Here is a 27,941-nt window from a genome sequence, read left to right on the forward strand (position 1 = left end):
AATTGCAGTAGCGTACTTAGCACAAGGTCCCTTTGCGGGTCCCTACTTTAACGGCTGATGTAGACCAGCCGTTAAGGTCAGGTCCCGCAAAGGGACCTCGTAGTAAGGCGCTAAGTGTTTAATGGCGCTGCAGCATTTTACGGCGCTGTTAAACACTTAGCGCCAGGGTCGTAATGAGGCCCCATGTGTTTTATTCCCAGTGGGACAGAAACAACTTATCATTACATATCTCTCAATATAAACAAGTTATTAAACAAGTCTAAATTGATAGATTTTAATTCCCACATCAGCATTGCAGGAGCTTTTTTAGATCGTCAGTGAGCTACGCTCACCAGAGGCTTCAGCTGTAACCATTCCCAAATCAAAAGAGCTGGGAGACCGGCGAGCTGTATTTTTACTTCAAAAATTCAGAAAATCTCTGATGAAATCCACCTGCAGTCCCAATTACAGGCTCAATCTCAGGGCTCCTCTGAAGAGCAGCATTTCCCTTCCCCACTGGATTGAAGGCTGACCTTATCCTCTCGTCAGCTGGCTGATTGCAGACGGACTCACAGAGATGTGCAAGACATGTGACGCCGCAATTACTCATTCAATAACCCACATCTGCTAGAATGTTTTCCAACTGAAAGAAAAACGAAAGACAGGAACACATTGTGCTTCACTTTACAGGATACATTGGAGATGACTAACTTTTTGTCAATTCTATGCTCACCCAGTGTGTTTTCGATTGCACATTATTTTGTGTACAATACAGACAATTGCATGAACAATGTAGTACAGAAACTGTTTTTGAACAATGCGGCCGGGAAAATACAACCAATCTACAAGTGTATTGTGCTGGGGTCAATGCTTGAGCACTGTAACCATTTTTCAAGGTACGATATCCCTCATAATATAACGTGAGAGAAACAACAGAAACTAAGCAACAACACATTGGAATAGGATGTTGTAGAAGTTACTGGTTGATATATGCAATTCGGAATAGTTAACACAAACTCTTCTTGTCATTGCTCTATGCTAAATGTATTCAAGTTAAAGTTGAATACGCAATCCTTTCTCATGCTGTCTGAGTGACATTACATGGCAAAAAAAAAGTCCAATGTGGTATGGTTAAGTTAAGCTGTATGATGTTATGTTATTGTCTGTCTTTTACACTGTACCATATTCACACCGTAGTTGTTTCAGTACTCCTTGGTTTATTCATAAAATGTAGTACTGTGCCCTACCAGGGGCATTGGGATCTTAATCTGCTGTAAGTAACAAAAGGATCAAGAGGAAGATAAGAGGATGGGAAAGTAGGAAATGGATGCTGCAAAGCCAAGGAACAAAGAGAGATGCATCTTGGGGAGATTGTTTGTGATAGCATGGATTTGTGCTGGTCCTGTTAGGTAGACCATGTTTCTGCAAAGTAAGGAGGCAGTTATTTGTTGTGATATTTGGGATGTGTTTTCATGCCAGATTTGGAGGATTGGAAATGAGTGCAAAATGTAACGTTGCATGCATGAGGGGCTCAAGAATGTGCTGGGGCAATGCAGAGGTTTGCTTATTTGCCTCAGTGTCTTGATACTTTGTACCCCAGGTCAAACATTAAAATGTTAATTCTGTGACTGCTAATCCTAAGCCAAGTGTGGCATAGCCAAGGATACCCAGTGTATAAAGTAAATGTTGTTTATAAGAAGAGGTTGGGGAATGGAGTGGTAAAATTGGTTCAATCAAATGAAAACACCTGCCATGTGTATGTCTAAAAGGTATTCTATTATTAAGAGTTTGCTCCATGTCCTACTAGGCTATTTTTTAGTTAATGGTAAGACAGAGTGATATGATATGATATGGCATTTGTAACGCACCTATACACAAGGGCTTCAAGGTGCCGACGAGGCAGGGGGTGGGGAACAAGGGGAGACAGACAACGATCCTACTAGGCCAAGTGTCATTCAGATCGCGAAAGTGCATGGGTAGTGCCGGAAGGGGAGGACAGATAGCTTACGGGCAACATGTTTGTCTTAGAATCAAAACAATGCACCACAACAGTGGTTCAAATTAAGATCCTATGCTTAGAAACCACTCGCTGGTATTACAAGCCTTATAAAAAAACAATTACAGTTGGAAGTTGACTATTAAAGTAACATGATACTCTGTATACTTTTTATAGGGATTAATCAGCACCACAGGAGAGTACTATAGTCAATCAGATTGCTCAAATAAAGGGCTGAACCTCACGGAATAAACCCACATTCTGAGCAACATAAACATAATAGTGATTATTCTTTATTTCCGATGTTTTACAATGATACATTTACAAAGTTTGTTCCATATTCTCCTGAAGAAGGGTGCAGAGTCACACAAAACATATTGAAAAAAAAAATAACATTCTGTTTTTAAGGATATTTAACATTAAGGATATTTAACAACATTACTTTTGTCAATGTTTGGACGAAGTAACCAGAGTTTGGATTACTGTATTTCATGTCTTCAGAATTCCCTTGTATTACGTTTGCTTATGCCTTGCTTTCTGAAAAGGAATATATCTTTTTGACAGTTATTTGTGCTAGCAGACTAAACATGCAAAAAGAGAAGTGTATCCCAATAATACATGATTCCAAAGTCTACAACTTGCTATGATACTGTTATTTAAATATTGTGAATCAGTTCAGGAAATGTTCCATTTAAGAGTATGGCAAGGTCTACACTGATTTGTAGTATACATCTTTGCTTTCCCAATAGTGTATGTTTCAGCTGATAACCTTGCAATGCCATCAGAAAAACTATTATTGTAACTTTTGAATATTTAGAGAATAATTTCTGCTTATTTCATTGAGTATGATCTCCAAATAATACAATACATCTAGTCCCTATGAGCCGCTTTGAGATTTACACCTCCATTAACATGGCTGTTTTCTCTCAAATCTGTAGCTTAGCAGATACACAAACTGAAAAACAACTTCACTCCAGAGGAGGCTGAGATAATACTTTCTATAATGTGGACGACCCAACAAGATCCTATCACTCAAGAAAAACCGAATGAGGTGGTTAAACAACTTATACAGCTTGAGATCAGCCAAAACATCCACATGACAACTCTGGAACATTATCAGTCATAACAATGTATTTGTATTCATGTGGGACTTTGTGTGTCAATTTGGTTTCAATGCTTTGCAAAAATAGCCCTAATTTTGTTAAAAAAGTGTGATCAAATAAGAAATAAATGTTCACCAGATTTGATTCTACTAACAATTGAAGAACTGGCTAATAACCTGAAAAAAATAGATAACAATATTGAAATGAATAAAAACACCATTACAAAGTTTTATTCAAAAGAAGAACTGTCTACTATGTTGGAGCATATTAACAGCCAATTAGAAGGTTACAAGAAAGAAGTAGAAGACAAAATAAACACATTCAAATGAGAAACATTTGGTTTAAAAAATGATATAATCTATACCAAGTGTTTTTTATTCTCAAAGAGTCATAAATATGAAATGCTCTTCATCTTCGGATACATCCAAAAATGATTTTGAAGAGACGATTTGTGAATCTATATCACTAGACACGTGAGGTATGGTGTCCACTAATCAAAGGGAAATAACAATACCCTCAGGTTCTTTTGACCGCCAGGTACATTTTTTTAGAATAAAAAGTAAAACCAGACAAGGGATTAAGAAACAATTCTCAAGGAAATACACCTATTCCAAATGGAGTTTAGTTGTGAATATCTCAAGCTTTAACCTGAAACCATCAGCACAATATGTTGACAAGGTTTTGCAACCTCTTATTCAACAAACAAATACCTATTTGAAAGATACAAAACATGTTCTTAACATTTTGGAATCTATACATTTTGACACAGATACTGATTTACTGGTTACACTAGATGTGACCAGTTTATACACATCTATCCCTCGTGGAGATGGCGTGGAGGCCATTGAATGGGTCATCCTGCAAAATGAGGAGATAGGAGCTGACAGAACTTTAATTTTGACCCTTCTTGAACTGATATTTTATAACAGCTTTTTAGGATTAAGGATAAATGTTACCTTCAGATAGCAAGTAGACCCATGGGCACGCTCATGGCACCACTCTATGTGAAAATGTTTATGTTCCCCCTAGAAACAACATACAGATTTAATAATCCTTTATGTAATCAATATCTAAAGTTATGTAAAAGACACATTGATGATGTTTTTATAGTTTAGAAAGGATGAGCATTTTTTCTTAATACATTTTTTACTGTTTTGAACGAATTACATCCAAGAATCAAATGTACAACCCTTCATAGTTGGATGATGATACACTTCTTGGATGCTCATGTAATTACACATAATGGGAAAGTTGAGATATTACTTGTTGTAAAAAATGTAGTTAGAAACCACACTTTGCATGCACACAGCTTTCACCCATACACAATGCTGCAAAGTCTGCCTCACAGCCAATTCATATGTACCAAGTGAGTTACATCTAGAGGAGGTGATTTTGTAAAAGAACTGGAGATTCTCAAAGATAGATGTAGTGCAAGAGTATAAACCATACTTCATTCCTAGACTTTATAGACACATCCTTGAGTATTGATAGGTAATCATTGCTGGGACAGAGACCACAGAAATCACCCCCAAGTTTAATGTATGTCACCACATACTTGAAACAATCCTACAAAATCAAAAACATTATTTCATGAGATTACAGATTTTTGAATGATTTACCAGTCTTAATTTATATGAAACATATCTCATTGTCAAAAATACTTGTTAATGCTGGTTACCATACTGAGCAGAGAAATATAAATAAGAGGGTCGCATTTCATGCCTGAATTGTTCAAATTGCAATCATGTTCTTAAAGGCGATAAAATCCAACACCCACACTAGGGAAAAAACATACTATTTGAAAGATTACCGAACATGTGATTCGAATAATGTAGTTTATATTATAAAATGTCCTTGTGGCCTATATTATGTAGGTTTAGCCACCAGAAGGTTAAACTAAGATGGCTACAATATACATCCAATATAAGAACTAGCAATACCCTCAGGTTCTTTTGGGCGCCCGGTAAATTTTTTGTTGTTGAAGTAACAGTAAAACCAGACGAGGGGAGAAGAATACATTCTCAATGCAATACACCTACTCCAAAAGGAGTTTAGTGATGAATATCTCTAGTTTTACCCTCTCCAAGTTCGAGCAAATAACTGTTGAAAAGGGTTTATCATTTGCCCTGACATATGATACTAACTTATTTTATAAGAAAACTGATTTTTTCAAGCTCATAGGAAAATCAAACAAAACATATTTTTTAAATGACTGATTTAAATAAATCATCTATTGTTTCTGGTGATAGATTCATTGAATTTTGCCCAAACAGTACTCACATAAAACATAAAATCCTGGATTCTTTTCAGCAGTTAGTCGTAAATTACATTAGAAAATGATGTTATACTTCATACGAAATCATAATTCTAACCAAAAATCAGTTTAGAATTTTGAAAGATCTGATTGTGAATCGTGAAATGACAATTAAACCAGCTTATAAAGAGGGCACCTTGGCCATTAGGAACACAGATAACTATGAGAGCGAGTGTAGATGCCAACTGAATGACAATACTACTTACCTACCTTTGGATAATATTCCAAATGATTAAATCAAAGAGTTGGTTGGGGAGGTTCCTGATAACAAGTGGATGCAGATCGTATGAAGAAATTCTTCCACAATGCATATTCCTTGATGCCAGTTTATAACTTTACCAACAATCCATACATCTCTCACTAATTCCCCTGAATGAACTATAATAGCAGCAACACTTTTTTAATTGAAACCATCAGCGCAATATCTTGACAAGGTTTTCCAACCTCTTATTCAACAAACAAATACCTATTTGAAAGACACAAAACATTAGCTTAACATTTTGGAATCTATGCAATTTGACACAGGTGCTGGTTTACTGGTTACACTAGATGTGACCAGTTTATACACATCTATCCCATGTGGAGATGGCTTGGAGGCCATCGAATGGTGCATCCTGCAAAATGAGGAGGTAGGAGCTGACAAAACTTAAATATTAACCCTTCTTGAACTGATATTTTATAAAAGCTTTTTAGATTTAGTGATAAGCGTTACCTTCAGATAACAAGTAAATCCATGGGTGAGCTCATGGAACCATTCTATGTGAATATATTTATGTTCTGGCTGGAAACAACATACAGATTTAATAATCCTTTATGGAATCAATATCTCAAGTTATGTAAAAGATACATTGATGATGTTTTTATAGTTTAGAAAGGACCAGTGTTTTCTCTTAATTCATTTTTCACTTTTTTGAATGAATTAGATCCGAGAATCAAATTTACAACCCGTCATAGTCAGAAGAGGATAAACCTCTTGGATGTTCATGTAATTACACAGAATGGGAAAGTTGAAACATTGGTTTTGTAAACAATGTAGACAGAAACAATGCTTTGCATGCACACAGCTTTAACCCTTACACAATGCTGCAAAGTCTGACTCATAGCCAATTCTCCAGAAAATCTGCAGCAAGATTCGATTTAGTGTGTAATGTCGTGCGATATAAAACCCTTAATTCAAATATTGAACCTCTAAGATTGTATTGTTTTAATATTAGTGTGAGACTATGTTTTCTGCTTTTAACGATAAGTGAAAATTGCAGAAATGTTTGACCAGAATTGCCTTATCTTTCCACTTTCATTGCTATTGAAATGCTTTGAAATGTGTATAAACATAAACACTTTATTGACATTATACATGCTAGTTACATGGCCAGAGAGATGCTTAATAATCCTGAAAGTATATATGGCCCCTTTCTGTTTAATACATTTGTGATATAAACATGTTGCAGAGACATGCAGGTGGATTATTTTTACAACGTGTTTCAGAAGGCATTGCCATACCCATATTTATATACGCAAGGATAACATTGAGGTTATATTTTGCCACGCACACTTTGCCTGAATGGTCTAGTTGTTATGCAACTCAAGGAAGCAATATGTCCATATAAGGACAATGTAGCTTTTGCTATGGTTTTGAACCGGCTTTCAGATATGCACTTTGAAGAAGCATAGAAACACTGTGCTAGGTGTGAACTTGTTTAATTGAAGATAGAGAGTTGTTAACAACTGTAAACGATGATCATGGTGGGGGTAAGTTGATTTTTGATCATGAAGTGTAAGGGCCAACTGGTGGTAAAAACAAATCCTATTTGCTTTCTAGTTGAGCCCTATTTCATCATTATGAAAGTTATTATATTCTCTAGAGGTAACATTTTTTAATGAATTGAAGTTTCTCTGTTTTGAAGGTGTTTAATAGTACTGATTCTCTGAATATTTTGGACCAAAGCCATCTCCAGCTGAAAGCTGAAAGAGGCTGCTCTGGCAACACCAATCAGGAAGAAATCTCATCACCACAGCAACAGCAGGGAGAATATCAGTGTGACTAACCACTGATGGACTAGGCGATCAGGTGACAAGAGTGTGTGTCATTCCTTCTAGTCTTTGGCTTCACTTGATGCCTGGAACTTGACTGCCAGTGGCCATCTTGGACTGGTAACTGACATCACTTCCTACGGCCATCTTGCATCTGTGACATCAGTTCCTGTGGCCATCTTGGTTCTGTGACATCACTTCCTGTGGCCATCTTGGACCAACCCAATCTCCAGCCAAAAGAGGCCCCTCTAGCAACACCAATTAGGAAGAAATTGCCTCATCCCAGAAACAGCAGGGACAACATCAGAGAGACCCACCACTGATGGACTAGGTCATCATGTGACAAAAGCGTGTGCCAGTCCTTCTGTTTTGTTTGCATAACTTCATGTGGCCATTATGTATCCCTGACATCACTTCATGTGACCATCTTGGTCCAACCCCATTTGCAGCCGAAAGCCAAAAGAGACTCCTCTGGCAACACCAATCAGGAAGAAATCGCCTCATACCAGCAACAGCAGGGGTAATATAAAAGAGACCAACCACTAATGGACTAGGCGATCAGGTGATAAGAGCGTGTGTCATTCCTACTATTTTTTTTGCTTCACGTGCTGTTTGTAACTTGACTTACAGCGGTCAATTTGGATTGGCCTCTGATATCAATTGTAGCAGCCATCTTGGTTTCATGATAAACAGGGGTCCTTCACCCACACAACCCAAACCTCCATCAGACATCCATGGATTCTCATGCTACCAACTATTAGGCAGAGACAGGAAAAATCAGACGCTTGGGAGTCAAACATGTCTTTAATCATCAAGAGAAAAGAACACACTCAATACAATTCTGCCTCCACCCTATCTTTATAGATTTTCCAAGATTACACAACATTCCTTGTAAATGGTAGGCTTTGATAGGCCAAGTTAATTAAAGGGCAAACATCCCTTTGTTACCATTGGATAACTGTATCACATGTGCACAACAATTTTATATTAGCATTACTGGCATCCAAAGCTTTCCTCTGACACACAAAATTAACATGTTCATTTTAGAATTGTCTGGCCATAGCTATGAAAGTGCTCAACTCCTGCCAAGAACATTCTTCATGCATCAATGTCTGCACCTTATCTACTGCATGAGTTTATGCCAAGTGTTCTGGTGCACAACACTGTTAGAGAACATATATATATATATATATATATATATATATATATATATATATATATATATATATACACTTTCTCCACAAGAACCTAAGAGCATAAATAAATGTGTCAGAAGCTTCTATTAATTGCCTAGCCATATTTCATTCTTGTCTGATTTCTATGCCAATTCCAGTTTTATCGTACAAACATCATATCTTGTTACAAGATGCTGCCACATCTGTTTTACTCCCATCATCAATAGTTCTAATTTGATGATTTTGCTGCCAAAATCCATGTTTCAGTCCGTCTTGCTTATCTCAAAACCATTGGCATTGTTTATAGTTCCAGACACCTGGCTTTTTAGGACTGATAACCATTTGAATTTGAGTATCCATTTAAAATACATATTTATCTGACACTGTGCTTTTCTTCTATCATGGAGCTATATTCTGCATTTATTTAAGCATTTCATTTTGTAGACCCATTATTCATAATATATCCATGTAGCACCTATGGAGTGAGTGTAATATAAATGCACCTTTCATTTCGCGTGCCACCCCAAACCAATTGTTTGCAGTAATCTCTATTTCTAATGTACTTTTTACTTTTAAAAAAGGCAATCTAATCCTGGCTTCCACAATGATGGCAGGGGAGTGAACTATTTGACCTACCTACCATTTTATCTATATATCACTTGAGGGAGGAGGGGTTGGCACCCCCTGTACAATTACATAACTTCCTGTGTGGCCATCTTGGATCCGTGACATCACTTCCTGCAGCCATCTTTGACCAACCCTATTTCCAGCCGAAAGCTACAAGAGACTCCTCTGGCAACACCAATCTGGAAGAAATCACCTGATCCCAACAACAGCAGGGACAATAACAAAGAGACCAACCACTGATGGGTTAGGCATTCAGGTGAAATGTTTGTGTGTTATCCCTTCTGAACTGCCCAGGGGCGTCAAGCCAGGGGCGTTCCAGAGAAGGGCAGAACAGTGAAGGTTGAAGACCACCCCTTGACCAGCCTATTTGCCTCTTAGCCTATGAGTCTTTGGTTTTACCTTTCTCTCTGTTGCACCTATGAGTAGCCGAAGCTATCTAATTACTGAACTGTCTCTCCACACTGTGCTACTACCTATAATGCATTCACCCCTGCTGCTCCTCCTGGTCACCTCTCCCTATGGTTTCTCCAATCTCCAATCATGCTACAACTTCCTCCTTTCCTGTCCCTATAACAAAACTAACAACTCGAAACTCCCACTACTCCATTTCTCTTCCACCTCCTTCCGGCAAAGCCAACAAGCAAATCATATATCTACTAACACCTATCTACTGTGCCTCTCTTCCTCTGAGACACAACTTCAATAATCTTCCTTACCTCATCAACTGAACATTACACTCTGGAATGCTCAGTCTGTATGCAACAAAAACGCCCTTTATCACTGACTTCTTTCACTACAGCACCCCTCCCCCAGACCGTCTTACTATCACTGAAACATGGCATTCTCCATCTGAATCTGCCAGTCTGGCAGCCCTACATGACTCCAAACTATACTTTGTTCACTCTGCTCGACTGACTGGCAGAGGTGAAGCGTAGGACACCTACTCTCTTACAACCCCAATGCCTCACAAATCTCCAATAACACGTCCTCTACTACCTCTTTTGAATTCCACATCTCTACTATTGCTCTGCCTCACTTGGTTCACATCATCTCCATCTATCACCCTCCTGGTCCCACTGGACCATTCTTTGATGATCTTGGGCAACTCATTGATTCTCTTTCCACTAAACATGACCTCATTCTCATAGGTGACTTTAACATTCCCTCTCTAACCACTTCTCAGAAATCTGAACTTCAATCTTTTCTTAGTGACCACACACTCCACTCTATCCATAACCTATCTACCCACACAGGGGGTAACTGTCTGGATCTCTTATTCATCTCCACCTCTCTATCAGCCACTTTTTACTACTGCCACATCAGCCATATCTGATCACTCAATTGTTTCCACCACCAACTCTTTTCCACCCTCAGACTTTTCCTAACCACTTCCTTTACCTATTACTAAAAGGAAATGTAAACCTTCTGCCATTCCCCCTTTCTTTCCAACCTACAGTTCTCACTCCCAATGCCTCTTTAACCAACAATGCCTTATTTAGCTTCCAGTGCCTACTATATGACTCATTCTCCCCGCACTTCCCTCTGCTTACTTTCACCCCTAAATCTCAGCATCCTCAACCCAGGGACACCATATTCATATGCTCTCACCGCACAGAACTTTGTCGGCTGCTGCACAAATGGAGGTGTACCTACTCGGATGAGGACCATCAACTCTACCTCTCTGCCCTAAACTCTTTCAAGTCCACTCTTGAAAGAGCTAAAAGAGCTAAAAGTGAATTCTACCTAACCCTCATTGACTCACACTCCAACCATCCCTGCCAGCTAAAGGGCACCATAAACTCACTCCTTACTCCTCCTAAATCTATGACAATCAACTCTACTCTCACAGCTAATGACCTAGCTGAATATTTTGCTGCAAAAACTTTCAAAATTAGAGAGACTTTCTCCTGACCTTCCTAACACTCCATCTACCTAATGTTTTAGACTCTGTCTACTCTACCATCATCCTCTGCCTCCATCTCCCACTTTAGTCTCACTAATACTGACAAAGGAGTCTATCTGATCACTGCGCCGGCTGTAACTGCGTTGATGAAAATCTCAACACCATTTACGGTGCAGTGCAGTGATCAAATAGATCACTTTACCCACCTCCCCCTCCCCGCATAACCCTACCCCACCCCACTTACCTTCACCTTTATGGTGGCACACTTCTGTGTGTGCTGCCAACTCCCTGCTATCCCTGCGGTGTTGCTTCCTGCCACTTGTGTGGGTCATTGCTGACGCTGCAGGTGCTTTTATTTTTTACTTTGTTGTTCCCCGCAGCCATCAACTCCCGTTATTGCCCCAAGGACAGCAGGGGACACCCCCACAACCCCCCCTCTGCTTGGGGCAGTAATGGGAGTCAGTATTTTGTGCAGCCCCAAATTCGCAGTGACTGCGGGGGTGCACAAATGAGGGCGACATTATGGCGTATTTCCCTGACAAAGTGCTATCTCAATTAATGAAGGCTAACCCCTCTTGTGCCTCATCAGACCCTTACAATACTGAACTCTTCAACCTGTCCTTTGAACTGGCTTGCTTTACCTCTGTTTTTAAAACAGCCACGGCCATCCCTCTCCTAAAAAAGCAAGGGGCTGACCCGAACCTACCGGCTAACTTTCACCCTGTGTCTTTACTTCCACACTACTCTAAAGTGCAAGAAAGGGTTGTGTGCAATGGTCTTACTAATTTCTTAGACATCCACAACCTTCAAGACTCCCTACTAGCAGGTCTCTGCTCCTGTTACTCCACGGAAACTGCTCTCATGAATGTGTCCAACTTCATCGCCTCTGCTAAGCACTCAAGCCTATCCTCTATCTTATTCTCCTTGACCTGTCTGCATCCTTTGACACTGTTGATCACTCTGATCTCCTTAATACTCTCATTCTTCTTGGGATTCGAAATCAAGCCCTTGACTGGAAATAATCCTACCTTGCACCTCACCAATTCTCTATGTCCTGGAGCAACAACACCTCTCAACTAACTCTTCTAACTTCTGGTGTTCGACAAGGCTCTGCCTTGGGTCCGCTCATCTGTTCACTCTACACTTCTGCTGTTGGGGCACTAATATGCTCCTTTGTATTCTCATGCCAAATCTTTGCAGATGGTACCCAAATCTTCTTCTCTTTTTCTGAGTTCTCCACTGATATCTCTTTGAAAATGTCTTACTGTCCCTCTGCCATTTAACATTGGATGGCTTTGCACTCGCTGATGTTAAACTCTAGCAAAACAGCGGTATTCTTTTTCCCTGTCAAAAGCTCTTGCTCATATCTTCCTCCGCTGATACAGTTTCCAACTGACACTCTCCCCTACTCTTCTTCAGCTAGAAACCTCAGCATCATCTATGACCCTTCTCCCACCTTCTCTACTTTCATCTCCAAAACTTGAAGAGCAGCTTGCCTAAACCTCGTAAATATTAGGGAAATCAGGCACCTCCTTCCATTCAACACTGGCAATCAACACTTAACCACTCTTGTCTTCTCTAAACTCGACTACAGTGCCAGCATCCTCTTTGGTCTCCCTAACTTTGCTTTCTGTCCTCTCGACAAGCTCATTAACTTCGCTACCAGAACTCTTTTTGAACTCCCTCACTTCACACTCACTACCTCGTACCATCATCAGGCTGGATGGCTGATGATGCAAAACAGGGCCAGATTTAAATGTCTTCTCCTGGTTCACAAATCTATCCACTGTAAGACACCACTGTATCTATCTTCCACTATCTAACTCTATAAGCCTTCTAGTAAGCTCTGCTCTGCCTCCTCGACTACCCTTGTGGCTCCTTGTTCTCCCTGTGCTTCTACCGCTTCCTCTCTTTTTGCTTCACTTGCATCGAATCCTCTTCCCCCAGACATCTGAGAAACAGTCCACATGGATTTATTCAAAACCAAACTAAAATCATACCTCCTCGCTTCTAGGATAACCTCTTAACCTACCTCTCATCTGCCTTCTAGCTAACCTTTTTTCCTTGCCTCTAACCTGCCTCTGTCTCTCACTTCTTATGCTTCCTTTCTAGCACTACACCCATCGTGGTCATGTCAGGAGCACAGCTGGCCATACTGCCTACATGCACTTAAAAATGTCCAATGTTGGTTGTCCTTAATCTATATATGTACACTTATGTAATGTCCCCGGGGACTGTTCTATTTACTCTCCTCCACAACCTGGTCAGAATGTCCCTCAAACTCACCCTATTTTAAGAAGCTCACTGCTTCCTGTCAAATCTGATTTCTTATCTATTTTACATTCTTTTGTGATCAAAAGAGCACTTTTCCTCGTGTATACATAAAAACAATACATTTGACTGACACATTTCATGAAGAAATGTTGTGTACCCCTTAAATATACTTTCATGAGTAAAGCCATTATTATAATTAATAGTAATCTCTGGAATTATGAACTACATAAACATAATAGTGAATGTCCTTTACTTCCATTTTTCAAGGGAGATAGATTTATGAAGTTAGATTCGTATTCTCCTGAAGAAGGGTGCAGACTCATCCAAAACGTGTTGAGAAGAAAAAGAAAAAACGTTTTGTTTTTGAGGATATCTGACGTGAAGGATATTTGAATGATCAACATTAATTACTTTTGTCAATATATGTTCGAAGTGACCAGAGTTCGGATTACTGACTTAATTTCTTCATAATGTCCTTCTATTTTTTATCATTTTCTGTATGCCCTGCTTTCTGAAAAAGAATGCATCTTTTTGAGAGTTGTTTGTTATACCAGACTGTACTATACACGCAAAGGAGAATTGTACCCATTAATAATTGAAAAGTTTACAAGTTGTTAAACTATAGTTGTCTGAATATTGTGAATCCGTTAGGGAGATTTTCCATTCTAGAGTGCAGCATTTTCTGCACTGATTTCCAGTGTACATTTTTGCTTTCTCAATCGTATAGGTTTTAGGTGATAACTCTTGAATGCCAGTACCAGAAACATTTCTGAATCTTTTGAAGGTTCAGAGAATACATTCAGCTTATTTTAGCGTGATCTCCATATAATACAACAGTTTGCAGGCGATGTCAAAGCTACTTGCACCCTGTAGACGCTGCAGCATCACTGTGCCACTTCTCTCTGGGGGACAGCTCAGGGGCAACGTGCTCACCTTGGAAGCAAGACGACAGGAAGCACCACAGGTTCAATCCCCGGGTCCGCGCTAAGAAACCTCGGGTTTTAAGTACGTTATAAATAACCTATCATATCACATCATATGTCCACCGGGCAGCCATCGAAATGGAAGAGGAGTTTCACTCAGAGCCGTGCTTCCATTTCTATGGCAGCCATGTTGAGTGTGTGTTTCTGTGAAACAATGGGTCACACGCTTGGCACAGTAAGGCGAATCACAGAACTATGGGGGGGTGCCCTTCAGCCAGTCAGCCGCATAGCAAGCCAAAGCGATGTGAATGGGCCTGAAACAGAAGTGAATGTGCCCCAAAAATGACTGACAGCCAAGAGAAATATTGATCTGTGCAGCTTGCAAACCCTTTAGTACAACCTTCAAGAGTATAAGGACAAAAGGTAAAAGATGTAAGGAGTGCTGTAAAATGGGCAAGAAATGTAATGGAGCTGTGTTTACACTAACACACAGCAGTTATTAAAAGGAATATTCTGATTTGTGAATGTAAAAACAAATACTGTAAAATGCATTACTGCCAATAGCAACCTATTAAAGCACTAACACCTGCTTTGCTAAGCTGGGAAAGATTAGCTTGCTTCAAATATGAATTCTTATACATACTTTGAAAGTCAGAATGTCATATTGGTAAAACTTTGAAGCTAGTGAATGGTACTTCTACGGGGCCACAGAGGGTTAACTATATATGGGAAAATTGAGAAATTAACCATGGAACAGAACAAAGATGCATTGTCAGTTAGAGAGAAAACTATGTGTTGATGACTTTAAACAAAGGAGCTGCTCTGACATAAATGTACAAGGACAACATTTGCTACCAAAGGAGTAAAGGGAAGGGCTGCAATTGAAAACGAGGCTTCGTTGCATTCGTAACAGAAACCGAGGAAGTACGATTTGAGAATACTGTACAATATACTATGGTTAAGTTACCAAGAGCCATTATATGAACAATGAAACATTCATCACATGACATTACGTGTATGATGACGCCCAGGGGTGGGTGGACAGAATGTCATGTAATAAAGGAATGTGCTTTGGATAAGGAAAGAAGCCAGGTTTGGATGGTTACCTATGCCCATAGAAAATGTACACTATGACAGGCAACTATAAAAAAAGGCCTTTTCTTGTCTCCTTCAACCTGAATTTGACACTTGAATAGGAGGGCTGCTGTGTATGTTACTGGCTCGGGAAAGAGCCCTGTGGTTTGCAGTCTAAAACATGCTAGTCGTCTGCTGTCCCTGAACATTTAGTAAGTTTTCAGATGTTGTCTGAGGCAAGGCGACCTTTTTTCAGGCCTATTAAAGCAATACACATGCACTTGTAAATATATCCAGTTAGGTGTTCATATTAAAATCGATGATTAGGTAAGTTTTAAGAACTAATGTCATGATGTATGTTACGGAGAACCAAATGGGGTAGACTAGTGATCGCCTGAGCTGGGAAACAAGTGGATATTTTTACAGACTAGCAAACATTCACTAGATGAGAGGCCCTATAGCTAGTGGTCATTATCTTTTATTCCTTTGATGAAAGTTTCTTTCCTTTTGAATGATGGCAGCCTTGGAGAACACTGGAGGTGTTTGCTTTGATGTTGAAGATATAAGGATCAAACCTTCAATTCCATAGCTCTCCATAAATCAATACACAGTGCAGTCCACCAAGATCAAGACAATGTTTCTCCAAAAAACTGTGAAGAAAATAATACACAGATCACTGCTTCCACTCATAACTAAAGACCACGGGGCTTCCCCTGAGAGAGCAGTCCCAAGTCCAGCAGCTTCAAGGGCAATTAACCTTATTTCCGCCAGCGACTCACAGGTTGTCAGTAGATGTTTGGCAGATTCACATTGGTTGTCGTTGCACAATCGACATAGGTGAGATGTCCACCCAAACTCCTATAATTTCCAATGTCCAAACAGCGTTCATTTCTAGCTTAAGAAAGAACCATACCAAAGGGTTACCCACAAAGTGATGAATATACTTCAGAGTTTCTTCCCGGGCTAATACATAGTCGATAAATGGACTACTATTTTTCTTTGCTGCAAGGTCAACTATTAGCTGGTCATAGTTATGCTGCAGAAGGCCACTTTCCATGACAGCTTTATGGAGCTGAAAATGATAGCTCAGAAGGTCACCCGGGACCAAAGCAAATCATTGATCAACAATAAGTTTGATGTTGGCTAAGGCGCTGTTATGCATAAAGCAAGCCTTAGTCCGAGCTGTTTCAAACTTAAAATAACTCAGCGTATGTGTTGGAGCGTTAGCCAATTTCCAATTAACGTTTTTAGGCAAGAAAGTTGGAATTTCACCAAGCAAGGAAAAATGCTGAACTCGAGATAAAGCATCTCGATCGAGGTACATGAAGGGAGTCTAAAGAGTTTCTTTAGTAGCATTGAATCTAGCTTAGTTGCTTCAGAAAAATTATTAAAAACCCAACTTTCTGCTCTGTACGTAAGAATAGGTGAAAGTTTGGCGAGATGTAATCGGTATAATATTAATTATGAGTAACCTCTGCCAGTGCTCTGTATGACTTGGGAATGTTTCAATTTTGCATATTCAAGATGTCAAAGGCCACGTAATTTACAGTCCAAGTAGATACCCAGGTATTTATATTCAGTTACCACCCCTAAGGCATTCCCCTCCAAATACCAATGTGCGCTCTTCGTCTTTCAAAAGGGGGGTGCAGGGAACCATAACCATGGTTTGCTTATATTCACAACCATTGGAATCCAAAATGGTTTTCAGGTGATTTAAAGAAGCCTGAAGCCATACCGGGGTAAGATCCATCAGCACAATATCGTCGGCGTAGCCCATCCACTGTAGAGGTGTTTTTCCCAGCTTTGGGGCAATCAACAATGGATTGGATAAAGCCGCTCCCATGTCTGCCAAGTAAAGAATAAATAAGACGGGGCAATAATGCATCCCTCATTCAATCCTTGCTGAGTGGGGCCCAGTTGGTCATTCTGCCTGCTAGGTCCAACCATTGACATATCCCATTGGGGCTTTCATCTGCATTTACATTCCCACTCCCAACATGGCCGCCACCATTGCCGCATCAAAAAGCACTGGAGTGCCTCATTTTCTTTTTCCTCCAGTGCGATCCCCCTTAGTGACTCACTCACTCCTTCTCCAGCCAATCGTTGTGCCGGCAGGAGGAAAGCCGGCCCATCACACAAGGCCCTCACCAAAGGTCCCTGTTGTGCCATCCCACTCTCACTCACTTCACTTTGTTCCTGCCGGCACTGCAGGCTCTCTTCTCTCACACCATCTGGGTTAGGGGCGCATTACAAATAATTAAAAAAAAAAAAAAAACATCGACCACGAGGAGGAAGTATCCAGATGAGATAAGCCCAGTGGGCTTTAATTTACATAATTTACAACAGGTTAGGGTAGCAACCACAAGGAGCATTAATCAGCATCTATATGTCCAATGGAGCATTTCAAATTGATAAGTGTGTTTCTTCATCATTTTCCGTGATTGGCACTGGGTCCAACTATCGATATAGCCTATTTGGGTTTTCATCTTTATTGGCCTTCCCACTTCCAACATGGCCACCACCATTGCCGCACCAACAGGAACTGGAGTGCCTCATCTTCTTTTTCCTCTGGTGCGATCCCCCTGATTAGCTCACTCACTCCCTCTCAAGTCAATCATTGCACCAGCAAGTCGGAAAGCCAGCCCACCTTACGAGGCCCTAACCAAAGGCCCCTGTCTGTATCTGTCCATGCCGAGGAAGGCTTGGAGGGCCCTCTCCTCTTTATGCCTATGCAACAAATCATGGCACAGTCTCATGGTAGGCAACCTGCAACCCTACAAACTTTGGCCCTCTGCAACCCTACGCACCCTGCTGAATACCAGTGAGTGATGGCTGGCCATTGTCATTGACTCTCCCCTAACTCTAACAACTGTTGAACCAAAGTGTGCCTACACCATTCTGCCTCCTTGCCTTATGTATTCTCACTTATTCCTTTTTCATCACATTTTGTGTCTCCTTTTTGAAAGTTCAAAGCATGTTGTGTGTTTTCAACATCTTTGCCCCCATCTGAGGTTCCAAAGTATTCCCAGTGCAGGTACTCGCTTGTTTGCCTTGGCAGCATTGTGAATTCCATCCTGTGTGCATTGCATTATTTAGCCTCTTTAAAAAAAATCAAATCTAGGTGGGTTAGAATTCAGAATTCCATCCGTTGTGCATTTTATTGTATTGCTTATTATAAATAAATTGAATCTAGGTGGGTTAGCATTCTGAATTCCATCCGTTGTGCATTTTATTGTATTGCTTATTATAAATAAATTGAATCTAGGTGGGTTAGCATTCTGAATTCCATCCGGTGTGCATTGCATTGTATCTGTGCTTGCCATCTTACATTCTTGTTGCGCGCCTCTTTTTAATGCACCTCACCTATCGATCTGCACTGTATTGTGCCTTAAATACTAGGCCACCTGTGACTAAGGGCCCAGGACTGTGGAGTGATACCCCCCCTCTTTCTTCCTTCTCTCATCTATTCTCTGCCCTGAGATGGCACTCAACACCCTTCCAATTTTCTCTAACTGCTACACTATCTCCGATCCGCCCTCTGTCATGAAATATAGATGGAAAAGGCACAAAAAAGACATCTTGGGTGTAAATCCTGGCCTTCACATTGCAGACACCTAGGTCATTGCATTCTCCAGAGAGAGTTTCATTTATATCCTATTCTCTATCCCCTCTCCTGACCTTTGTACTCCTCATCTCATCTCTGCTCTCTCCCCTTTCATATCCTCTCCCATTAATGGTGTGAACTTCTCTTGGCGGACTTCTTCTCTTCACGCTGCATCATTAATGTCTACCACACTGGCACTATTCTGGTTCAGGGTCCTCAGGCCAACCTCCTTCTCTTTGACCGGATCCTTCCATCCCACATTAACTTTCTTCCTCATTCTGTCTCCTCCCTACTGCCCCAGCTAGTCCCCTCTAACTGAAATACCAAGCCCTGTACACCACCACAGAAAACCTTCAAAGGCAGAGACCGCCTCCACTTGGCAACTCTTAATGCTCGCTCAGCTAACAAACACTCTGCTGACGTCTGCCTCCTACTGGCAGACAGTGACCTTGACATTCTCGCTCTTACTGAGACATGGTGCAATACCAGCCCAGTCACTGGTTTTGACTCCCTCCTTCCCAACAGCTTTAAAATCATTTCCAATCCACAACCTCAAGTACTGGAGGTTGGGTTGCCGGAGTGGATTCCCTCTTTCATCTTACCCACACAGCTCAACTCTTCCCTTGAGGGCCTGGTATGCAAGTTGGTTATCTCTCCTTCCTCCACCCTGACCTTTGCTACCATTTACCAAACTCCTGGTGCTACCAGCCTGTTGCTCTCTGAATGGGCTGATTTCTGTTCTGGTTTACTTTCTACCTCCTCAAACCTGCTGCTCCTGGGTGACTTTAATTTCCAATTGGACTCCCCTGTCACAGCATCTACTCTTTTCTTTGACCTCTGTACCTCTCTATCCCCGCCATTCTCCCTTCTGTTCCAACCCGCTCAGCTGGACACACTAAGGACGCCCTCATTCACTGTGATCTCCCTCTCTCATCTTCTGTGGTCACCCCATTCTCTTGCTCAAACATTCCCTTCTCTCCTCCCACCTGGGTCCCTGTGGCACTGTGACCTCAACTCCAATTGCCCTGCCAACGTCGTTCACAAACATCCGCCTGATGAAACATGTTGCAGCTACTGCCTTCACTTGCACCTTTATCCCCCTGCCCCCAACTCTGACTCTATCCCCGACACTGCTCTCAGCAACTTTCACCTGTCCATCACCAACACCCTTGACATTCTTGCCCCAGTCATGAGGATCCGCTTGAAACCTGCCTCTAAGCGCAACAACTCATATGACTCCAAACTTGAAGCACTGAAATGAAAGTGCAGAGCTGCAGAACAGAAGTGGCAAAACTGAAGCACACCCTCTGACAAACTGGTCTGCCGTCTGCTCCAAAAGCAATACAGACTCTCCATCTGTGCCAAGAAAAGGGCATACCTTCAGGCAACGGTATCTAGCGCATCTAACAACACGGTTGAACTTTTCAAAAGCTGCAGGGAACTAGCCAACCTTCTGCATTATCCTCCTCCCATATCCCCTCTAAGGCCCTCTGCAATGCACTTGCCACTCACTTCACCACCAAAACTTATGATATCCTGATCAGTCTTGTTACACACTCTCCAACCCCATCCCTCACCACCTTGCCTCCCTTAGAAACCCATCCTCCTCCCGCCCCCTTCTCCTCCTTCACCCTTGCCTCACCTGATGAAGCCACCAGAGTTGGCTGCTCCATGAAGGTCTCTTCCAAACAGGTTCCCCCGTGCTCATCCAGAACTATCAAGGACAAAATTGGCTTTCTTGCTGCTGCACTCGCTGATCTCTGTAAATACTCCTTTGCTACTGGTTCTTTCTGCTCCTTCCTCAAGCACTCCCCTATGCACCCCCTCCTTACAAAACTGTCAGAAGACCCTACCTGTCCAGCCAACTACCGCCCTAGCTCCATCAACCCTTCCTGGGGAAACTGCTGGAGAAGTTGGCACTATTCCAACTAAACTCTTACACTGAACTGGTAGGTTGTCTCTATGACCATCAAACTGGAATCCGAGGATCCAGAGGCAAGGGAACTGCTTTTCAGAATACCTGTAAAGAACTGCTTGCATCCCTGGTTGCCAACTCCCCAGCTGTCCTCATCTTTCTTGATCTCTCCTCTGCATTTGACAAAGTCAACAACTCCATCCTCATAGAAAGGCTCTGCAACACCCTTGGTATCTGGCCTGGCTGACCTCCTTCCTTACTGACTGCTCCTCTCAAGTCATCTTGGGCACCTTCTCTGCTCCTACTTCCTTCTCCATGTGTGCTGTCCCCCAGGGCTATATCCCCTCGCCTTGGCTCTTTACCATCTACCTTACTCAGCTTGAACTCCTCATCTCCTCCTTCTTCCCCAATTTACAGTTTATTCTGATGACACACAACTGTTCTTCAAACTTCCTGCTGACCCTCTTGCACCTTCCATCATCCCTGACAGCCTTTCTGCCATGCAGGCCTGGTTCACTTCCAATAATCTGTTTCTCAATGCCAGCAAAATGGAGATCCTTCACATTGGGATGCCTGTCCCCGACGTCTTCCCTTTACTCTGGCCTTCCTGCATGGGCGCTACCCATGCTCCCAATTCTGAAGCCAGAAACCTTGCATTCATCTTCAACCCCTCTGTCTCCTTCCTCCCTTACAATCAGGACATTGCCAAGAAGTCCCACTTCAGCTCTTCCCTCTCAAAGGAATTCTACCCTTTCTCACCTTCCCTCAGAAGCTCAATGTTACCAGAGTTTTGGTTCTCTCTAGGCTTGACTATTGCAATAGCCTCCTTCTGAATCTTCCTTCTTCCACTCTGCAACCTCTCCAGCTAATCCAGAATAGGGCAGCAAGATGTATCCTTGGCCTCAAACCCAGCAAACACATCTCTACTGCCTTAAAAAAAAGTCTTCACTGGCTCCTTGTTACTTCACAAATTAGATTCAAATCACTCTGTATCATCCACAAGGCTGTCTGGGGCTGGGTACCACACTATCTGTAACTCTCTCTTAATAAATATTCCCATCTAGACACCTGCACTCCTCTGGCAACAACTCTTTGTGTGTAAAGTATTTAGCTAAACAGAGGGCAGGAGGCCATCCACTTTCTTCAGCTAGCTCCCTTCTTTGGAACAGCCTACCCCTCCCTCTTCGTCTTCAGCAGGACTTTGTTAAATTCTGAAAGCTCCTCAAGACTTTCCTCTTTACCTCCTCCTTCCCCCCACTCTCCTCTGCTAATCTCACAGTTGATTGTTGGTGTGCAGGGCCCTTATGCATCCTCGGGGCACTGAACTCCCACACCAAACTGCCCACAGCTTTTGCTTATCCTCAGCACTTGCCTCAGCTCACCCTCTTCTCTGGAGTCTAGCACTTATCCTTCAATGCACTTCACCTGTTGCGCCACCCATGAGCGCCAAAACAACTATCATATTCCTCCTCCCTTCTGTACTTGCACATTCTGAACACTCACAATGCATAGTGGGTTTGTCTCCCCACCCACTGTATTTAAGTTTAATTGTTTCACATCGCCTTGTCCCCTCCCTGTTGCTCTGTGGGCAATTAGAAACAGTATTTACATGCTGTATGGGCACCTAACACGCAAACAATACATAAAATAAACAAATAAATAAATAAATAAATCTAGTCGGATCTTGACCCCAGTATGATTGTGGAGAGAAATGATCATTGAAAGTAAGCCGGGCGGAATGTTCCAATCAGTTAACTTACGCCAAGGCCTGCTACTGTTGACAGAGTAAAAAGTGGCACTACAATTGATGAAGGTCACAAATACTGGTCTCCCTTGAATATACCAAGCCTGCTGGATGACAGTCAACAGGGCAAGACAATTTGTTGTGGTACTGAGTCCTTTTTGGAAACCTGTTTAATTTAACGGGATGACGTTGCAGGCCTCTGCCTAATCCCATAGTTCATTTAGCAACAGGCGGACAAAGATTTTTGCCGAGGCATCCAGCATCGCCAAAAGGTAGTAATTTCTGGGGTCAGCATTATTGCCTTTTTTCAGAATAGGTCCAATAATACTGTTGTGCCAAGACAAGTTGAGATTTGCCAATCCAATGGAATAGCCACTCGAAAGCAGTAGCCCAGTTGTCAGCATCTGCTTTAATCAGCGAACTGCACATTCCATCTGGGCCGGGGGGCCCTCGAAGACTTACTTCACAGGATATTCTCAATATGTCTGCAGGGCATTTTTTATGCATCCATTTTACCAGAGACCTAGCCATTGGAGGCAGCATTGCGTCCCCACCCCCAAAGGATTTAGTAGTATGTTTGATACAAACACATTCCAGAACTCCATTAATGCCACGTATCGCTGTGGAATAACATTAATAAACTCCCAAAACTTTCTGGGGCCATTAGCAAGGGCAAATTAAACCAGAGTCCACCAGCGTAAGCATTCAGAATGATATTTAGGTTTTCTCAGCCTCTTGCAGTAATTGTTTAAAATTTCTTTGGCCACAAAACATGTTCAACCGAGTTAAGTTCCCACAAGGATAACACACGAAGGGCCTTACTCAATTCTCTTTTCTTGGTGACAATAGATCTATCAAACACATGGTGGTGGATAGTCGTGGGGCCAATTGCCAATCTTGCTTTTGTGCCTCTTTTGGCAAAGGCTGTGGAGATAACAACCACAATAGACTCCCCAAAGTCCCTAATGGCATCTATGGGGGAGGCAACCATCATGTCCAGTGCCCTAGCTGCACTACGTTCCGAGAAAGAAACCAATGATGGCTGCATGTGACGTGAAACCTCTGTCAATTTACTATCGCTCCAGGAAATGCGGTTATAAGCAGAGTTAACACTCAATTCCCCTAGGTGAGTGTGGGCTGGAGTTAGAGTTGGAAGATCCAGGCATATAACAAGGGGCAAGTGATCACTTTCTATTCGATGAACAATACCCATATCAAAATCCAGAGATGGAGAATTGGTCGTGGAAATGTAGTCCAAGATGATGCAGGACGTTTTCCGGATTCGAATAAATTTGGAAGCGCAGTCTGATGGAAACACTGCATTAATCATTGTAAAACCAGCGGAGTAAAGAAGGCCAGCCCACTCGAGGCCCCTCTTACAAGAGCAGTAAAGCATATCATTAGCAACGGGAGAAGATGAGGAAGAAACATCTCGTTCTTGTAGATTAATGTACCTTGGAATCTTACAATTTAGGTCATCTCACATAATAATGGGGAGACTGTATATTTGCTGATGAAGGCCTCAATTTCCAAGAGGACTTGGCTATGGCGCAGCCTATAAGGGGGATCATAAAGGTTAATGATAATGAACTCATTGCTTCCTCCATTACAATGTTTTGATGTAAGGGTGATTTTGTCAATAAGGGCATTGGGAGAGCTTGAAATGAGTTCAACCAGGTTCAAAGGCTTTTTACACCGAGCAGTAATCCTCCCTTCAGGCATCCATGGGGTCCCTGAACAGCCAGTTTGGACAATACATGCCAACCCTCCACCACAATCGGTTGAGTAAGCCAAGTCTCCTGAAGCACCATCACAGAGCAATTACATGCTCCATAAGACCGTCACCTTCAAATGAGTTGAGATACCCACGAGTATTCCAACTAATGAGCTGAACAGGTGATGTATTACTTACTGCTGAGAGTGTGGTTTCCCATGCTGTGCAGCCACTTGGTCCAACCATGTCCAGTGCACCACCTCCCTCAATGCTTCATCAACTGTCTGAGTCCCTAATGGCAAACTTGGGGCAACAGAGGAGCCACGGCTATGTTGAAAGTTAGAATCATTCAGTCTGCCCAAATCTGCTGGGCCAAATCTTTTACCATGTTCGGTCTCGATGATTATGCACTCATAGCCCAACCGTTTGAAGAGTGCACAATGATCGAGAGTATACATCATGGTACTGTCCATGAAGAAATAATACAAGTGAGGTAGCATAGTGGACATTTTCCAAAAATGTCAATAGTTTTGATATTGCTACTTCGAATAAACTATAATGGGATGATTCAGGAAATAAATCGAGTAAACATGCTCAATTAAAAAAAAAAAAACAAATTCCCATCGTAGATTAAGCTATGTATTTGGAAAGCCGTAGATTTTAATTTACAAGGAGGAGGCATAATCACATGTGAACCCCCAGTTGTGGCGTGATCCTGCTCAATATGGGGTAGAGCTGGTAATCTGACCTCATTGAGGATGAAGAAACGAAAGTGGTGTGTGAGGTAGCATCCACAGTGCCAACCATACTTGTCGCAGAGCTCAAGTCAGTTTGTACAGAAGCATTGGATGTGAGCCTCACATAATCAACTAATGTATGATCAGTTTGTGTAGCAAATAGATATTCCAGATTTTAAATAGGCTTCTTTTCCACTGCAGTCACTTCATAGTTGGTCTTCGCCGAATGAGTAGGTGGAAATTGAAACCTTCTACCACTACGATGAAGTCTAAGGACTTTTGGGGTATAGATTTTGGTTGTGGGTCACGGTTATCAGGACAGGTTGCCCAAAGAGCAGAAGGAAACAATGGGCAATGAAGGTCGACTACAGAGTCCATTGTAGGGATACCCTCATTTCCACCAAAAAAGGTTGCACAGTTTGATGTTGGTAAGGCCCTCCGTGAGGGGGCTTGCAGGGAATCGCCAATAGAAGGGTTGGATACAGAGCTACAGGCACCTCAGGTCTTAGTGAGCTCATATGCATTTCTTGTTCTTTTTTGTTGTTGTTGCAAGCGGCTCATATATCAGGGCCTGATTAATGGGCTTTCGTAGGCACCTCTATGGTGAACCACCGTAATCAGGGAGACAGGAACATTAGTAGCCACGGCCATGACGACCGATTCAATGGTTTACGACCCCAAACACGAAAGAGATTTTGAGAGCTGCACCGATAAATCAATACTGAGAGCTAGGTCCGAGGCTCCTTCAGTTCTGTCACGGTTGCAGGCTGGGTAAAAGTCTGTGATTTTTGGGTCAAGCAAAATGCCCTTGTCTGAACTCCCCAAGTTGACTGCTCTCTGGGGACAGGCGTGGGTTGCTCATCTGGTGTTTTTTGCAGGGTGATATGCACTGAAATTGCGTCCAGTTCATCCACTCAAGCTTGCTCGAGAACCTCATCAAGTGAGGTATCAAGCAGTATTTGGTCGGTCATTGGTCCTGATTGAGTAAGAGCTGCCCGCTTCACTTGGCGTGCAGCAAGAGCACATGTGCCTCGTCTCTTCAGAGTTGTTGCGTATGTAGTCTAACGCTAATAAAAGAATCAAGGCGTGCGAACGGGCAAGAGATGCAAGTGAGGGTTTTACAATGTTGGACTTTCAGACATTGGGAAAATATTGGCAGCTTTCCTCCTGTGTTTTGCAATGTTGTGCTCACATCTGTTTAAAAAATAATGATGTCTTTTTGACTGCTTGAGTGCTGGAATTAATGTGTCGTGTTTTGATTTTCAATGAAAACATTCTCCATGATATGTGACTTTTTTGTTTTTTTATTAATAAAAAGACATGTTTTAAAATCACAACCACAACTTTGGGATTGCATTTTAATTGTCTATTAATATTGTCATCAGACACAACTATTAGCCTATGTAGGTTTGGTTTGACCTTGGCAATTTGAGTAACAGGGAACAGGGATGTGTCATATCTCGTATTACTTGCGCGAACAATCCCCATATTACCAAACGAAAGGTGATAGTAAGACACATCGTGTGGGAATGTAGATGAATAATATAAAATGAAATAAATCATTCCCCTTAAAAACTCAATATATAACAGTAATGGCTGTATACCAAAAATGCGAATTTGCCATGTGTGCAACTGCCTGAAAAATTTGCAACATTTTTTCCTTTTGTTTTTGTTTCCCCTTTGTGTTATCTAAACAACAACGTTTTATACTGCATCGAGTCACTGACGCACGTCGGTTTGTGCTAAATGTTTAATGAGATAAACATTGCCTTTGACTCAGAAGTGGTCAGCCTTTTCAACTTTCTACTGTGCCAGGGTGTCATTGTGACTTTGGTTATATTGAAACTATGCCCACGAAAACACAGAGGTCAACGTCCTTCTTCTTGCTACCAAAACAACCATTAACCACCAAGTTCTAGGGACAGGAAATCCGGAAGTAAATATGGGCACTTTCATGCCTTCTGCAAAGTAAATATGGTGATTTCTAATTTTTTGGAAGCTTCTGAAATTAGGTAGAAACCCACATTCTATTGGACTATTAAACCGAACATACACAAACTGTTATAATTAGGCATTGGATAGCAAGTACAATTGGTAATTGTTGGTTACCTTCTGTTGCAATGTAATGTATTGAGGTACATCAATGAGTGATGTGAGTTAGTACACTATGTTGAAAATATAAAATGAGACCTTGGGCCTCGTTACACGGATTGCGGTAAGGGAATAACGATGCCGGTAAGGGAAAACCGGTATCGTTAAAAACCCTTCCCAATTACGACCCGGCTAACCGCAATTAGCGGCACCGCTAAGAACGGTGCCACTAATATCGGCTAGTCCGCGGACGCGCGACCCCTCCTCCCGTAAATAGCGGCATGCCGCTATTAGCACACCATCACAAGCCATGCGGACATGCTAATAGCGGCATAGAACAGCCCCAAAAAGCCCATACCGGCATGGCGTAAATACCGGCATCGCAAACCACCCGCTAAGAGAAATGAGCATTGTTCCTACCTGCCACAGGTGGACACAATCAGCACAGGTGGAGGCAATGGAGACTGTGGCAGCACAAAAGGAGCACACCACACCCCTTCCCACACCCCTTCCCACACCAAGATGGTTCCAATACTAGCAGCATTACATGGGCTGGAGGACATGATTGCATTGCAGCACCAACAACAACAGGCAGCACAGAGGAGATGCAGGAGGAGGAGGGCGAGACAGGGGCAGCAAGCCCCACCAGTGCACCTATTAATACCACAGAGGCAGCCAGCAATCCCCAGGATCCAAGCCAGTCCATTCAACCTAACCCCTGAGCAGATACACGCCCT

At 42.0% G+C, this 27,941-nt stretch overlaps 1 long non-coding RNA gene across 2 annotated transcripts in view; it reads left to right on the forward strand.

The window, feature by feature from the left end:
• Nucleotides 1–4,776, forward strand: part of LOC138526501 (uncharacterized) — a 73,133-nt gene extending 68,357 nt beyond the window's left edge. For both annotated transcript variants that reach the window (XR_011283593.1, XR_011283591.1), the window contains one exon: nt 2,914–4,776. This is a non-coding gene — a long non-coding RNA (uncharacterized lncRNA). The remainder of the gene's footprint in view (nt 1–2,913) is intronic.
• Nucleotides 4,777–27,941: the final 23,165 nt, after the last annotated feature.

Source organism: Ambystoma mexicanum, chromosome 1q, assembly GCF_040938575.1.
Source record: "Ambystoma mexicanum isolate Mex_15411 chromosome 1q, UKY_AmexF1_1, whole genome shotgun sequence".
NCBI classification, from domain to species: domain Eukaryota; kingdom Metazoa; phylum Chordata; class Amphibia; order Caudata; family Ambystomatidae; genus Ambystoma; species Ambystoma mexicanum.